The 16924-nt window shown below is 33.9% G+C and overlaps 1 pseudogene; it reads left to right on the top strand.

Moving 5' to 3' along the window:
• LOC124081299 (zona pellucida-binding protein 1-like) overlaps positions 1-16924 on the top strand; it is a 60884-nt pseudogene that overhangs the window by 29472 nt on the left and 14488 nt on the right.

The following is a 16924-nucleotide window of genomic DNA, read 5'->3' as shown; positions in this document are numbered from 1 at the left end:
TTTCCTTCATTCCCCTTTGTCTACTCCAATGAATTTCTATCCTCATCCCCCATTGTGAGTTAGTATCTGTATATTAGAACATTTAGCCTTTGTTTTTTTTTTTTTTTTGAATTATCTTATTTCCCTGACCATGATATTCTTAAGCTCCATCTATTTGCCGGCAAATGTCATAATTTCATTCTTCCTTAAGGATGAGTTATATTCTTTTGTGTTTATATACCACATTTCTTTATCCATTCATTTGTTGAAGGGCACTTAGGTTGGTTTCATAGTGTAGCTATTGTGAGTTGGACTACTATAAACACTGATGTGGTTGTGTCCTTTGGATATAAAATGAGGAGTAGAATAGCTAGGTCAAATTGTGGTTCCATTCCATGTTTTCTGAGGAATCTCCATACTGCTTTCCAGAGTGGTTAAACCAATATTCAGTCCCATCAGAATGTCTGAGTGTACCTTTCCACCCATATCCTTGCTGACATTTATTGTTACTTGTATTCTTGATAATTGCCATTCTTATTGGAGTAAGATGTAATCAGTGTAGTTTTAATTTGCATTTCTCTAATTGCTAGATATGTTGAACATTTTTCATATATTTGTTGACCATTTGTGTTTCTTATTCTGTGAAGTGGTTGTTTAGATCCTTTGTCTATTTATTGATTGTTTTATTTGGGTTTTTTTGTATAAGGTTTTTTGAATTGTTTATATATTCTGAAGATTTATGCTCTGTCTGAGGTGCATAACTATTGAAACTATTCTCATCTTTCCTCCTTTCCCTTCATTCAAAGGGAAAGATTTTGGCAAAGATTTTCTCCCATTCTGTAGGCTCTCTCTTCATGTTCTTGATTTTTTTCTTTGCAGTAAAGAAGCTTTTTAGTTTGAATCCATTCCATTTATTGATTCCTGATTTTACTTCCCGCATTGTAGGAGTCTTATTGAGGAAGTTGGTCCCTAAGCCAACATGAGAGAGTTGGTCCTACTTTTTCTTCTAGTAGGCACAGGGTCTCTGGTCTAATGCCTAGGTCCCTGGTCCAATTTGAGTTGAATTTTGTGCAGGGTGAGAGGGGTTCAATTTAATTTTGCTACCTATGGATTTCCAGCTTTACCACCACCATTTATTGAAGAGTTTTTTTTTCTTCCAATGTATCTTTATGGCACTTTTGTCTTATATGAGATAAAATTGTATTTATGTGGGGTTTTCTCTGTTTTCTTTCTTTTACCATTGACCTTCATGTTTGTTTTCGTGCTAATACCATGCTTTTTTGTAATTACAGTGCTGTAGTATAATTTAAGGTCTGGTATTGTGATGCCTCCTGCTTCACTTTTTTTTTTTTTTGCTGTGGATTACTTTGGCTATTTGGGCCTCTTATTTTTCCAAATGAATTTCATGACTGCTTTTTCTATTTTTCTGAAGAATATCATTGAAATTTTAATAGGAATTGCATTAAATCTGTATAGAACTTTTGATAGTATGACCATTTTGACAATATTAATTTTGCATATTTATAAACATGGGAGATCTTTCCATCTTCAAACATCATCTTCAGTTTCTTCCTTTAGTGCTCTTTAGTATTTGTTGTGGAAGTCTTTCAACTCTTTTGTTAGATTGATTCCAAAATATTTCATTGTTTTTGAGGCTATTGTGTATGGGATAGTTTTCCTAATTTCTCTTTCAGTTGGTTCATCATTGTTGTGAAGGAACATAATTGATTTAATGATGTTAAGTTTATATCCTACTGATTTGCTGGGAGTTTTCTCATGGAATGTTTTTGGTCTTCTGAGTATATGTTATTGGCAACTAAGGATAATTTGAGTTCTTCTTTGTGTATTTGTATCACTTTCTTTCTTTTGTCTAATTGCTTTGGCTAGAGTTTCAAGTAATATATTGAGTAAAAGTGGTGAAAGAGGGCATCTTTGTATTATTCTGGATTTTAGAGAGAATGATTTGCATTTTTCTCTTTTTACAATGATCTTGCCCTTTGTTATAATATATATATATATATATATATATATATATATATATGTATGTGTGTATATATATATATAGCTTTTACAATGTTGAGATATGTTCCTACTATTCCTAATTTTTCTAGTGAATGGATACTGTATTTTGTCAAATACTTTTTTTACTATCTATTGAGATAATCGTGTTATTATTGTTTTTAAGACTGTTAATACATTTATTAATATTTGTATGTTGAATCAACCTTGCATCCCTGGAATGAACCCCACTTGAGCATGGTTCACTATCTTTTAAATATGTTTTTGTATGTAATTTCAAAGTATTTTATTAAGAAGTTTTTCATCTATGTTCATCAGGGATATTGGTCTGAAGTTTTCTTTCACTGATGTGCCTTTGTCTGTTTTAGATATCAGGGTGATAATAGCTTCATAGAATGAGTTTGGAAGGGTTCCCGCCTTTTCTATGTCATGGAATAATTTGAGGAAGGTTGGTGTTAATTCTTCTGTGAAGGGCTTGTTGAACTCGGCTGAGACTCTGTATGATCCTGGGCTTTTCTTTGTTGCTAGGCTTTTGATGATGTCCTAAATTTCATTGTTGAAATGTTATCTGTTCAAATTTTCTATGTTCTCCTGATTCAATTTACATACATCATATGTTTCTAGAAATAAATTGATGTCTCAAGGTTTTTCATTTTATTAGAGTATAAATTATCAAACTATTGTCTGATTTTCATCTTTATTTTGGTAGTTTTCATGTTTATATTTCCTTTTTCATCAAGAATTTTAATCATTTGTTATATCCCTCTTACTCTTGGTTAACATGGGTAAGTGTTTATCAATATTATTTATTTTTTCAAAGAACTAACTTTTTGTTTCTTTGGTACTTTTTAATTGTCATTTGCTGTTGTAGTTGGTTCAGTTTCATTGATTTCAGCTGATTTTATTTATTATCTGTCTTCTATTAATTTTGTTGTGGATTTGTTCTTTGTTCTAGGCCTTTGAGATGTAAAGTTAAATTATTTATCTGGATACTTTCTATTCTTTTAATGAACAAGTTAAATGCAGTGAACATTCCTCTTAGAATTGCCTTAATAGTGTCAATAGATTTTCATATTTTGCTGCTATTCTCATTTCCCTCTAAGTGTTTTGTTAATTTCATTCCTGTTTTCTCTGCTCTCCATTGATCAATGAATAGTGTATTAGTCTTCAGATTTTAGAGTTGTTTCCATTTTGTATATTATTGTTGATTTCTAATTTCATTCCATTATGATATGATAGAATACAAGGTATTTCTTTATTTTTTTGTATTTTGTAAAAGTTGCATTTTGGTCTAAGATATGGTTATTTTAGAAAATTATATATATATATGCTGCCAGTAAGAGTATCTTTAGTCATTCTATATATTCTCTCTCTATATATATATTATATATCATAATGATAATATATAAGATATATTATAAGATACATATTTTATGTAATATCTATATATGTTATGTGTACATTATTAATTATATTTTTATTTCTATAGCTCCTTTCTTTAGTTTTTGTGTAGTGATGAGAGAGGTGTGTTAAACTTATCAAGTATTCTTGTATCTGGTTTATTTGATTCTTGAACTTGAAAGGATTTGTTTGATGAATGTAGATGTTTCATCATTTTGGGTATAAATATTTACAATTGTTATATCTTCTTGATTTAAAATTCATTTAAGCAGTATGGAATATCCTTCTTTGTCCCTTCTGATTAACTTTGGCTTGAAATCTTCTTTTTCTGATATGAGGATAGAAACCTTTGCTTGTTCTTGAGATCCATGTGAATGATATGCCTTTTTCCGCATCCTTTTACCTTCAGTCTGTGGGTGTCTTTGCCTATGAGGTGAGTCTCTTGGAGACAGAATATTGTTGGGTCTTGCTTTTAAATCCAATATGCCAATCTATGTCATTTGATTGATGAGTTTAGGCCATTTACATTCAGTGGTATTATTGAGAAATAATTTTTATTCCCTGTCATTTTTATTTATTTCTGGCTTTTAATTTGAGTTATTGTCTCCTTTGGCTATGCTTTCAGTATAATTCCCTTCTCTGCTGGTTTTCACTTTTACTTTTCATTTCTTTTTGAAATATTTTATTGAGTATGTTTTTTAGTGCACATTTTCTAGTTGTGAATTCTTAACTTTTACTTATCATGGAAGTTTTTTATTTCATCATCAGTTCTGAAGCTTAATTTTGTTAGTATAGTAGTCTGGCTGGCATCCATTTTCTTTCAGAGCTTGGTATATATTATTCCAAGACATTCTAGTTTTGGGGTCTGAGTTGAGAAATCAGCTGAGATCCAGATTGGTTTCCCTCTAAATGTGACCTGTCGTTTTTCTCTAGCAACTTTTAAAGTTCTATTCTTATTCTTTATGTTAGGCATTTTCATAGTAATGTGCCTTTGTGTGGGTCTGTTGGAATTTTGTGTATTTGGAGTCCTGTAAGCCTCCTGTATTTGATTTCCATTTCATTCTTAAGGTTATGGATTTTCTGATATTTCATTGAAAAGATTGAACATTGCTTTGGTTTGTATTTCAGCCTTCATTTAGCTTGATAAATCTTGAATTTAGTCTTTTCATATAATCCCATATTTCTTGGATATTCTTTTCATGGTTTCTTAACATCTTTTCTCCATGGCCAACTTTACTTTCAAGATTTTATATTTTGTCTTTATTGCCTAAAACTCTGTCTTCCAAGTGGTCTGGTCTGCTGGTGATAATTTTCATTGAATTTTTTATTTGGTTTATTGACTCCTTCATTTTGAGGATTTCTGTTTGATTTTCCCCCCAAATCTGTATCTCTTTATTTTAGTGATCTTTCACTTTCTGTATTTTCTCTCTGATTTCATTCCTTACATTGTCCTTACCTCACATGTCAGTTTTTAACTCTGAACATTCTAAACTCCTTCTCTGACATATTTTCAACTGTGTTGTCTATGGATTCTGTTACTGAGGTATTTTGGTTTGTTTGGGGTGATTTTTTACTTTGCTTTTTCATGCTGTGTCAACCCATATAAAAGTATGGATCTGAGGCAGTACAGTTTTGATCCTGTGGACTTACAGTGTCCCTGAAGACTACACAGTTTAGGAGCCAATGAATAATAATAATAACCAATTTAAACAATATACAGCATTAAACCAAATAGTTACTGCTATGACCTATACATTGTTGATTGGCACAGTAAACAGAAATGATGTGATCATTTATTGCCCACAGTAAAAACAGAAAGTTTGCAAAAAGGTTTACAATTTCAAATGGTGAACAGGAAGAGAATAGAAGCAATGTAGGATATGTAGATTCTGAGTAGGAAGAGAGAAAATTGAAGTTAAAACTTAAAGGGGACTGAAAGAGAGAACAGTAGAGATTGACTGTTAACAGAAGAGAGAAAGAGAAGGGAAACAGATAAGTGTGAGAGAAAAGTATGTAAAATAAAATAAATAAACATAAAAATAGAAGAATACATAACAAAACTGAAGTATACTATTCAGAATCCTTGTCCTCAAAATACTGACCCATGAAAAATAACTTCTTCCCAAAATATTAGAAATGATAAAAAAGAAACAAATATGTATATATTACCATGAATCATTCAGTTCACAAATAAAGAGATAAAAGGAAAAAGGGGGGGAGATGAAAACTTACAGAATTGTTTCATTGGAATTCAGAAAATTCTCAGTTTCCCTTTTCAGCAGTGTTAGGTGGGGTGGGCTGGAGTGTGATGACTCCTTCACCCTCAAGGTGGGGTTGCTGGAATGTGAGAGAGAAGATCCGATTGGTAGAGCTCCTGGAGGTGGGGTTTAAGCTTGGTCAGTTTCCAGGTTCTTCCTTGAATGTCAGTTGGTCCAAAGATTTTAAATCAGCTCAACTCCAGTTCCCAGCAGTTACTTGTTCACACTGGGAGACTCCACCCCAGAAATCTCTCTTGGGTTCCACTTGTGCAGTGTAGGAGTCAGTCCTTAGTTCCCTCTGTCATGCTTGGATTCCAAAATTACTGGTCTCTCAGGTTTAATCTCTAAACTCAATCACTCCCACCCCCATCCTTTTGAATTCCTTGATAGGTGAAGCTCTCCCAGCTGGCCTTTTAAACCACCAGCGTCAAGTTGGATGGGTTTCTATGACCTGTATTCTCCTGTGTAAATTTTTTCCACGTTTGATTTTCTCCTCGTCACTTAGCCACTCTCTATGTCATGTGGTATTGGTTTTCCAGTCCTGTAGTTAGGGATTAGCTACCCATGCTATCAGCTTCTGTACTGCACCTGCAGAATGGCTCCATCCTGTTTTCTGTAGGCAACTTGGAGAGATGTGGCTTCTTTTCTTCACTAGGATATTGTGCAGAGTGCTTTTTTGAGTTAATGTGTAGTGTCTTTGAACTTTGATATCTCTATACCCAGACACACCAGTGGTCTCCTAAAAATGTGGGTTCCTTTACTTAATTCTCTTATCTTTCCACTTTGCTTGTCTGGGAAGCTCTCTGAGTGCACCACCAGTGGCAGCAATGGTGCTGGGGATTACTTGCTTTCTTTTATTTTTTTTAATACTGGGGATTGAACTCAAGGGCACTCAACCACTGAGCCACAACCCAAATCCTATTTTGAATTTTATTTTGAGACAGGGTCTTGCTGATTTGCTAATAAGTCCTTGCTGTTGCTGAGGCTGACTTTGAACTCAGGATCCTCCTGATTTAGCCTCCCCAACTGCTGGGATTATAGGCGTGTGTCACTGCACCTGGCATTTCCTTATTTTATTATAGCCAACCTCCTGAGTTCCCTTTCTGTTTTGAATGTTCAATATTAGTTCCTGGTAAAGTCCATTTTTAAAATTTTTTTACCTACTTTTCTAAGAATCTGCTGAGTTGCTTTCTTGGTTTCATGCCACTGAGCAGCCAGGAAAAAAAAACAAACAAACAAAAAAAAAACCTCTCCTGTTCCACCATCTTGAAAATATTTGCTTTTCTTTCTTTTGATAGCATAGACATTAGTCATGTGACATAATCTCTGTGTACCTCATTTTCTTCATGAAGAGTATTATAACAATGTCAATTTTAAATGATGTTAAGAGATTTAAATGGGTCACTATTTTTAAATTTCCTGTAATGGTATTTGACATTTAATAACTGCTAGGTAAGCATTTGTTAAGTAAAAATGAATGTAGCTACATATATGAATTTACACCAAATTATGATTAGTTGCAGTATGTATTTGAATTATTTAAATAATCAAGATTGTATCTTTCTCTGTTTAATTTTCTACAGCATATTGTGAACCTCATTATTATTATCAGTTCACAGCTCAGTACCATGCAGCTCCCTGCAATAGTATCTATAATATTTCCTTTGAGAAGAAACTTCTTCATATTTTAAGCAAATTGGTTCTTGACCTTTCATGTGAAATTTCCTTACTTAAATCTGAATGCCATCGTGTTAAAATGCAAAGAGCTGGTTTACAAAATGAATTGTTCTTTACATTTTCAGGTAAGTGTAAAAACTTTCTTAAAAAAAATTAAATCACATAACCAATTTTGAATACTTTATGAATTACCAGCAATATTTTTGGAATATAAATTGTATAAATTAAGTATATTTTCTATTCTGTGTTTTGATTTTAGGGCTAATAACTCCCAAATAAAGTCCCAATTTAGGTACTCAATGAGAAGTTTGCTCTTTCAAATAACTTAAACCCTCCTTTGATAATTTACTATAGGATGGAATTTAGCATAGGATATATTGTGATATTTAGTTACAATGGTTTAATATGTGAAAACATCTAATTAGGAGGTTGGTTAACATTGTAGACCAGACAACCATTTAGCTTCCTGTACTTTTCTTGATCTAAAGGGAAGCCTAAAGACAAAGAATCAACTTGAGTTGCAAGGATTTTAGATTTATAAATGGTCTGTTTAAGAATGCTCTTTCAGGGATCCTACAGAATGGGAGCAACTTTTTACCACATGTGCATAACATTGAGTGCTAATCTCTAGGAAAGATAAAGAACTCAAAAATCTTACTTCAAAAAAAACAAATAACCCAATCAATAAATGGACCAAAGAACTGAACAGAGACTTCTCAGAAGCTGATGGAAAGTTAATCAACAAATGTATGAAAAAATGTTCATCATCTCTAGTAATTAGAGAAATGCAAATCAAAACTACTCTAAAATTTCATCTCCCTCCAGTCATGGCAGCTATTAAAAATACTGTGTGTTGGTGATAAGTGTTGGCAAGTATGTGGGGAAAAGGGCACTCTCATATGTTGCTGGTGGGACTACAAATTGGTGCAGCCATATGGAAAGAAGTATGGAAAACTGGGAATGGAACTACAATTTGACCCAGCTATCCCACTCCTGGTTTATATCCAAAGGACTTAAAAACAGGATACTACAGGGACACAGCCACACCAATTTTATAGCAGCACAGTTCACAACAGATAAATTGTGGAATCAACCTAATTGCCCTTCAGTAGATGAATGGATAAAGAAAACGTGGTATATATACACAATGGATTATTACTCAGCGTTAAGAGAATAAAATCATGGCATTTGCAGGTAAATGGATAGAGTTGGAGAATATAATGCTAAGTGAAGTAAGCCAATCTCTAAAAACCAAATGCCAAATGATTTCTCTTACACAAGAATGCTTATTCATAAAGGGGATGCTGGGGGAGCATGGAAGCAATAGACAAACTTTAGATAGGGAAAAGGGGAGGAAGGGGAAGGGAAAGGGTATGAAGGTAAGAAAGACCGTGGAATGAGATGGACGTCATTACCCTAACTACATCTATGAAGACACAAATGGTGTAACTCTACTTTGTGTACTACCAGAGACATGAAAAATTGTGCTCTATATGTGTAATATGAATTGAATAGCATTCTGCTGTCATATATAACAAATTAGAATAAATAAAATTTAAAAAAATAGAAAAAAAGGAATGCTGTCTGGGGAGTAGCCATCCGTGTGTGTGTGTGTGTGTGTGTGTGTTTTAATTTTCTGTCTTTTAAAAAAAAAATTGATGTTTTTCTATAGTGGGGATTGAACCTACATGTATATTACCACTGAACTACATTATTTTTTTTTATTTTGAGACTTGTTCTTATTAAGTTGTTTCAGGTAGGCCTTGAAATTATGATCCTCCTGCTTTAGCCTCTATGTTACAGGCATGCATCACAGCATTCCACTGAGCTCATTCATGTGTTTTATAGCATGCTTCCCCTCCCATTTCATCTCAAAAGCTATTGCTTGCTATATTCCTTTCTTCTTCCATATTTTCCTTTGATTTCTCTGTAATCAGTGTTTGATGATACTTACCTATTTCCCTAACTTTTTCTTCTCTTTCTTTTCTCTCTCATTCATATTTTGATCATTTAGTATTGAATTTTGAAAGACAATTGTATGACATTTAGATTTAAAGGCAAAGGACATAAGCATTTCAACCTAATTTCCAGTCTTGATCTTCCTTGCCAAGTTTTTCTCAAACAAAAACAAAAAAAAAAAAACAAAAACCCTGAAATTTGTCTCCAATCCCTAAAACAAATTACCAGAGGCAGACTGTTTGTTTAGTTTTTAGTTTTTCAAAAATCCAAAGACTTTGTAACTTTTGTAACTTCTCAGTGTTTCTATGACAGCTTGATGTTGATTGCAATTACATAGTTTACTATCTGCTACTCTATTTTTGCCACACACAAAAAAAAGCCATTGGAATTTTGCTAGGGATTCTATTAAAATCTGTATATGGGTTTGGGTATTATTGCCAGCTTAACAGTATTGTATGTTAGTTTACAAACATAGAATATCTGTCCATTAATTTAAGAACTTTGCTTCATTTCAGAGTGTTTTATAGTTATCAGTATAGAAAACTTAGTGACAAATTTAGTTCTTATTGATATAATTATACAAAATAATGGATTCATTGTGGCATATTTTATATGTACATAACATAATTTGGTCAGTTTCATTTCTCAGTACCTTTCCTTTCTATCCTCTCCTCCCTCTCTCCAATCTTCAACCTCTGGTGTACTGTCTTCCTTCTCTTTTCAGGACCATCCTCTTTGTGCATTTTCCTTCTAACTCCCACATATAAGAGAAAAATATATGGCCCTTGATATTTCTTAGTCTGTTTTATTTCATTTAACATGATGTTCTATGCTTCCATCCATTTACTTGCAAGTCCTATAATTTTGCTCTTTATGCCTTCATAAAATTCCATTGTGTATATATATCACATTTTGCCTATCCATTAGTTGATGGACACCAGCTGGTTCCATAACTTGGCCATTGTAAATTGTGCTACTATACCATGCATACACATGTATAACCACAGTATGATGCCTTTAGTTCTTCTGGAAAACACTGAGATCATATGTTGGTTCTATTCCTACTCTTTTGAGAAACTCCATACTTAACTTTTTTAATGGTTTCACTAATTCACAACCCTACCAACAGTGTATAAGTGTTCCCCCCATCTTCACCAGCATTTATTATTATTATTTGTATTCTTGATGATTGCTGTTTTAATTGAGTACGATGTAAGTTCAGTGTTGTTTTGATTTGTACTTTCTTGATTGCTAACACTTTTTTCACATATTTTTGGTCATTTCTATTTTTTCTTTTGAGAAATGTCTGTTTAGATCCTTTGCCCATTTATTAAATTGGTTGGTTTTTTTTTCAGTGCTAAGTTTTTTTCTGTATATTTTAGATATTAATCCTGTGTCTTAAGAGTAACTGACAAAGATTTTCTTATATTTGCTCTCTCTTTATAGTCTTGATTCTTTTGCTCTATAGAAGTTTTTCAATCTAATATCATTCCACTTATTAATTGTTGGTGTTACTTTCTGAACTTTAGGGTCATATTGAGGAAGTTACTGCCTGCTCCTACATGTTAGACCCTGTGTTTTCTTCTAGAAGATGCAAAATTTCTCTTCATTACTAGGTCTTTCATTTTCTTTAAGTTAGCGATTATGAAGGGTGCGAAATTGGGCCCTAGGTTCACTAAGTTTGCGTTTTACATATGGATATCCAGTTTTCTTCAGTGTCATTTGTTTAAAAGGCTGTCCTTTCTCCATTGAATGCTTTTGGCACATGTGTTAAGAATCAGATGACTGACCCTGCTAATATCAGAGCAAACACGAAACACCAAGAGGCCGAGTTCCGGCTCCCGGAACTGAGCCCGCGGGGACTGCTTCTTGGAGCTTACACTTGTAGGAGCTTACACCGAGCACAGAGCGGCCGAGTTCCGGCTCCCGGAACCGTCCCGGAACCGCCCTGGCTCAGGGCTGCGGAGCCCGCGGAGGCTGCTTCTTGGACCCTGCTACTATCAGAGCATACACCAAACACTAGGCGGCCGAATTCCGGCTCCCGGAACTGAGCCCGCGGGGGCTGCTTCTTGGAGCCTACACTTATAGGAGCTTACACCGAGCACGGAGCGGCCGAGTTCCGGCTCCCGGAACTTCCCTGGACCGGGGCTGGGAGCCCGCGGAAACTGTGTCTCGGTCCGGGTCCTGCTGAGGGCAGGTCAGGACTCACCCATTGCTTGGGTTGCCTGGCAAGGGGAACGAAATGCTGCCATTCGCATAGGATACCAACATGGCAGAGATCTGATGTCAGCAGAAAGCGGTGGAGGAGAGATCTTCATCAATACCAGCGGTGACATAAGCAGTTGGTCTCCTGGTAAGGGGGGTGAGGCTCAGTCACCCGAGTCTCCTCAATTTGTCCTCGAGCCAGAGGGAAGGAGCCGGGCCGCCGCCAGCCCCCGGAGCAGGCCCAGCGGCTCGCCAGCGTGGTGACCGCGTGACCCCAATTGGAGAGGGGGCGGAGCGGAGCCGCCACCCAAACCCGCCAGGTGGGCAGACCCACGACCCAGTAGTACATGGGCGTGGTAGGAGGGGCAGGGCAGAGCCGCCCTTCGCGCTTGCAAGGTAAACAGACCTGTGACAGCCTGGCGGGTCAGGCCCAGTGGCCTGCCAGTGTGGTACACACGTCACCCCAACTCGAGTAGGGGCAGAGCAGATCCTTATCCCACGCCCGGATCAGGCCCTGCCGGTGTGGTGGTCACGTGACCCCAATTGGAGTGGGGGTGGAGCGGAACCGCCACCCGTGCCCGCAGGGTGGTATGTATGTGGGTTTGTTCCTTTGTCTTCTGTACTATTCCATTGATCTTCATGTCTATTTCACTACCACTGCTATGCTATGTGGACTTATCTCTGTTTTGTATTCTGCTCTGCTGGTCTGCATGTTTGATTTTGTGTGGTATTGTGCTGTTTTAGTTACTATGGCTCTGTAGTATAATTTTCAATCAGGTATTGTAATGCCTCTAACATTACTCTTTTTAATTAGAATGGCTTTGACTATTCTGGATTTTTTTACCTTTCATAAAATTATAGGAATATGTTGTGAAGAATGTCATTGACATTTTGATGGGGATCATGTTTTTGTTGTTAAGATTGTTCACCTCCTTGGTTAGATTTAGTCTTATTTTTTTATTCTATTGTGAATCAATTTGGTTCATTCATTATTCAGCAGATTCCTTATTGACATATAGAAAAGCTATTATTTTTTTGATTTTTGTTTTCTGCTATTTTGCTGAATTTATTTATCAACTTTGAAAGTCTTGTGGTGGGGTTTTTGAATCTTTTAAATGTAGGATGATATCATTTAGAAACACTGATAATTTGACTTCTTCTTGTAAAACTTGTATCCTTTTATTTCCTTCTCTTGACTAACTGCTCTGGCTAAAATTTCAAGTACTATGTTTTGTAGGAGAGGTCAGAATGGAGATTTTAGTCTTGCTCCTAATTTTAGAGAAGATGATTTCAATTTTTCCCTATTCAATATGATGCTGGCTTTGGGATTTTCATATATAGCATTGATGAGGTTCATTGATGAGTTTATTCTGTCCCTAGTTTCTTCAGTGTTTTTTATCATAAATGGGTATTGAATTTTGTAAAAGGCTTTTTTCCTGCATCTTTTGAGGTAGTCATATGATTTTCCCTTAATTCTGCATTTGTGATGAATAATATTTTTTGGTTTGCATATGTCCAGTCAACCTTGTATCCTTGGGGTAAAAGCAACTTGATCCTAATGTAAAATCTTCTTAATGCATTTGAATACAAATTGCTAATGTTTTTAAGGATTTTTGTATCTATGTTTATCAGGCACATTGGTCTGTAGTTTTCTTTTCTTGATGTCTTCTTATCTGGTTTTGGTATCAGGATAAGACTGGCTTCATAAAATGAATACAGGTGTTTACAGGTGTTCTTTCCACCTTCAACTTCATGGAATAATTCGACGATCATTGATTATAGTTCTTCTTTAAAGGTCTGGTAAAATGCATCTGGGGAAAGATTTGGTCCTGGGATTTTCATTGTTGGAGAGGTTTACTTTGTTGCTGTTGTTTTGTATTTTTTTAAATCATAGCCTCAATCTCATTGCTTATTATCAATTTGTTTAGATATTATCTTCTTTTTTTGTTTCAATTTTGTTTGGGTCATACATGTCTAGAAATCTGTCTATTTCTTCTAGATTTTCCAATTTATTGGAATATAAGTTTTTAAACTAGTCACTAATTAATCTCTTGATTTCAGAAATGTCTTTGGCAATATCTTCTTCTTTATCTCTATTTTTATTAATTTGAGTCTTTACTTTGGTTAATTTGTTAAAGGTTTATCAATATTGTTTATCCTTCAAAAGAACCAACTCCTCTTTCATTGATCTTTTGTATTGTTCTTTTATTGTATATTTAATAATTTCAGCTGTGATCTTCCCTTCTACTATTTTGGAATTGTTTTATTCTTATTTTTCTAGGACCTTGAGATACATACTAGGTTGTTTATGTGGGATTTTTATGATGTATGCACATAAGCACGCATAGCTATAAACTTTCCTCTTTGAAACCACTTCATAGTGTCCCAGAGATTCTGGTGTGTTGTATTTGCTATTCTCCTTTATTTCTAGGAATTTTCAAATTTATCCCCTGATTTCATCTCTGATCTGTTCATCATTCAAAAGTGTATTGTTCACTGTGCGGTGGCACAGGCTTGAAATCCCAGCTGTTTGGGAGGCTTAAGACAGGAGGATCACGAGTTCAAAGCTAGCCTAAGCAATGGTGAGCAACTCAGTGAGACCCTGTCTCTAAATAAAATACAGAATGGGGCTAGGGATATGGCTCAGTGGTCAAGTGCCCCTGAATTCAATCCCCGGTAACAAAAAAAAAAACAAAAAAAAAAAAGGTGTATTGTTCAATCTCCATGTATTTATGTAATTTCTATTGTTTGTTTTTCTTGCTAATGATTTCTAATTTCATTTTCTTGTCATCTGTTAAGTGCAAGAAGTTAAATTTATTTTTTAAAAATCTTGTAAGACTTGCTTCATGATCTAAGATGTTGTCTATTTTAAAGAAGGTTCTATGAGAGTCTGAGAAGAGACTGAATTCAGCTGTTGTTACATGAAATATTCTATAGATGTCTTTTAGTTCCATTTCATATGTATTATTTTTTAGGTTTGTCAAAAGAATTTTTTATTAGTTTTATATTTGGACAGTCTGTCTCTTCATGAAAGAAGTATATTGAAATCATCTAGTATTATTGTATTGGCATCAGAATCTTTATGTTGAATAGTGTGTATTTTATGTAATTAAATAATTTGGGGCACACATATTTACTATCATTTTGTTTTCCTTTTGGATTCTTCCCAGTATGAAGTGACCTTCTTTGTCTCTTCTTAATTTTGTCTTGAAGTCTGCCTTATCCAAAATGATAATAGTTATTCCTTCTTGCTTTAGACCTTCATTTGCATGGAATATCATTTTCCATTCTTTCCCTTCAGCTTATGAATGTCTTTTCCTGTAAGTAAGCAACATATTATTAGGTCTTGTTTTTTAATTCAGTCTGCTAGTTTATGTTTTTTTTTTTAATTTAAATGTGGAGACCATTTATATTGTGTTATTACAGGTATTTATTTCCTCCCATTTTTTATTCATTTCTAATGTTTAATTCAGTCCTAACACTCATTTTCTCAGCTACTTTTCTAATGAAATTCATCTATTCACAAGCTCAGGGATTTTTTCTTTCTTCTTCTTCTCTTCTTCTTCAAAACCAAACAAAACTTTTATGTGTAGTATTTCTTTAAGTATTTTTGTAGTGCTGCCTTAGTACTCCTGAATTCTTTTAGTTGTTGTTTTTCTTGGAAGATTTTTATTTCTTCACTGATTCTGAAGGATAGCTTTGCTTTTTTTTATTTTCCTTAATGGAAGCTTTGATTATTGAATTTTTATCTTCTCTAATGTGTATTCACTTTGTTATAAATTTCTCTGTAAGCACTCTATGCCACAAATTTTAATAAGTTGTGTTTTCACATTTATGTAGTTTGAAATATATAATTTTTCTTGACAAATCATACGTTATATATTAATGTTTTAAATGTCAAGGTTCTTGGGATTTTCCAGGTATTTTCTGTTATGGATTTGTAGTTTGATGCTTTTGTGTACTGAATGCATACATTGTATTGTTTATATTTTTTTTAAAAAATGTTAATATCTTTAATATGACCCCAAATGTGGTCCTATTAGTGAAGGTTTAATGTGAGCTTGAAAATAATGTTCATTTACTGTTGTTGTATGAAATATTTTCTGAATGTCAGTTTAGTACAATTGAAGGGTGGTATTTCTCAGGTCAACTGTATTCTTTTTCACTTTTTTGCTTTTTAGATTTTTTAGTTACTAATAGAGAGGTGTTGATATCTCCACATATAATAGTTGTTTCTTGTATTTTCCTTACAGTTTTAATAATATTTTGCCTCAGGTAGCTGTGTTCTCTATTGTTAGGTACATACACATTAGAGATTCTGGTGTCTTTGTGGATAATTGATTTATTCCTGACAATTATGTTTGCTTTCATCTACTTTCTCTGAAATTATGATACTCCAGCTTTTTTATTTTGATTCATATAAGCATGGCAAATGAAAGGAATTCATAAAGATTTTAAAATGGATTGAGCAGTCAGAAAAAATAATCAGTCAACTTGAAGATAGTCATTAAAAGTATTTAGTCAGTGAAGAACATAAAAAAATGAAGTTAGGAGACCTGTAGGATAACACCAAATGTATCACATACACATAAAATCAGAGTTAAAATAAGAGAAAAGAAAAACAAAACAGAATGAATATTTAAGTAACAAACAGTTAAAATTTCCCAAATTTGAAAAAGGTATAAATTTACATGTATAAGATGATCAGAGAAATCCACATAAATCCCAGGGGAAATGCAAGGAATTCCACATTGTGTCATATTATAATCAAACTGTCAGGTGTGAAAGAGAAAGACAGAATCTTGAAAGCTGCAAGAAAGAAGTAATTTGTCACATATAATGAGTCATGGAGGGTAGTATATATTGTTCATACTGAACCTTTTCTTTATATTTTAAAAAGGTTCAGTATGAACAATATATACTACCCTCCATGGTTTTTAATGAGAAGTCTGATGTTGATCTTATTATAAGACTCATTATATGTGAGCAAAGAGATGGAGAAAAATATGCCATGCTTATATGAATCAAAATAAAAAAAAATTTCAGAGAAAGTAGATGAAAGCAAACATAATTGTTTTTCAAATTTGGGAAATTTTAACTGTTTGTTATTTAAATATTCATTCTGTTTTCTTTTTCTTTTCTCTTATTTTAACTCCGATTTTATGTGTATGTGATACATTTGGTGTTATCCTACAGGTCTCCTAACTTCATTTTTTTTATGTTCTTCACTGACTAAATACTTTTAATGACTATCTTCAAGTTGATTGATTCTTTTTTCTGACTGCTCAATCCATTTTAAAATCTTTATGAATTCCTTTCATTTGTTGTAATTTTGTTCTAGAATTTTTATTAGATTCCTTTGTATTATTTAACTTTTTTATATTCTTTATTTGTCAAGACAGGATTTTCCTGATTTTTTTTAGTTT

The sequence above is a fragment of the Marmota monax genome, unplaced genomic scaffold (genome assembly GCF_021218885.2).
Source record: "Marmota monax isolate L192 unplaced genomic scaffold, Marmota_monax_Labrador192_F-V1.1 WCK01_AAM20220418_F8-fsc01255, whole genome shotgun sequence".
NCBI classification, from domain to species: domain Eukaryota; kingdom Metazoa; phylum Chordata; class Mammalia; order Rodentia; family Sciuridae; genus Marmota; species Marmota monax.
Note: the sequence above shows the minus strand (reverse complement) of the source record. Positions and strands in the feature narration are given on the sequence as shown.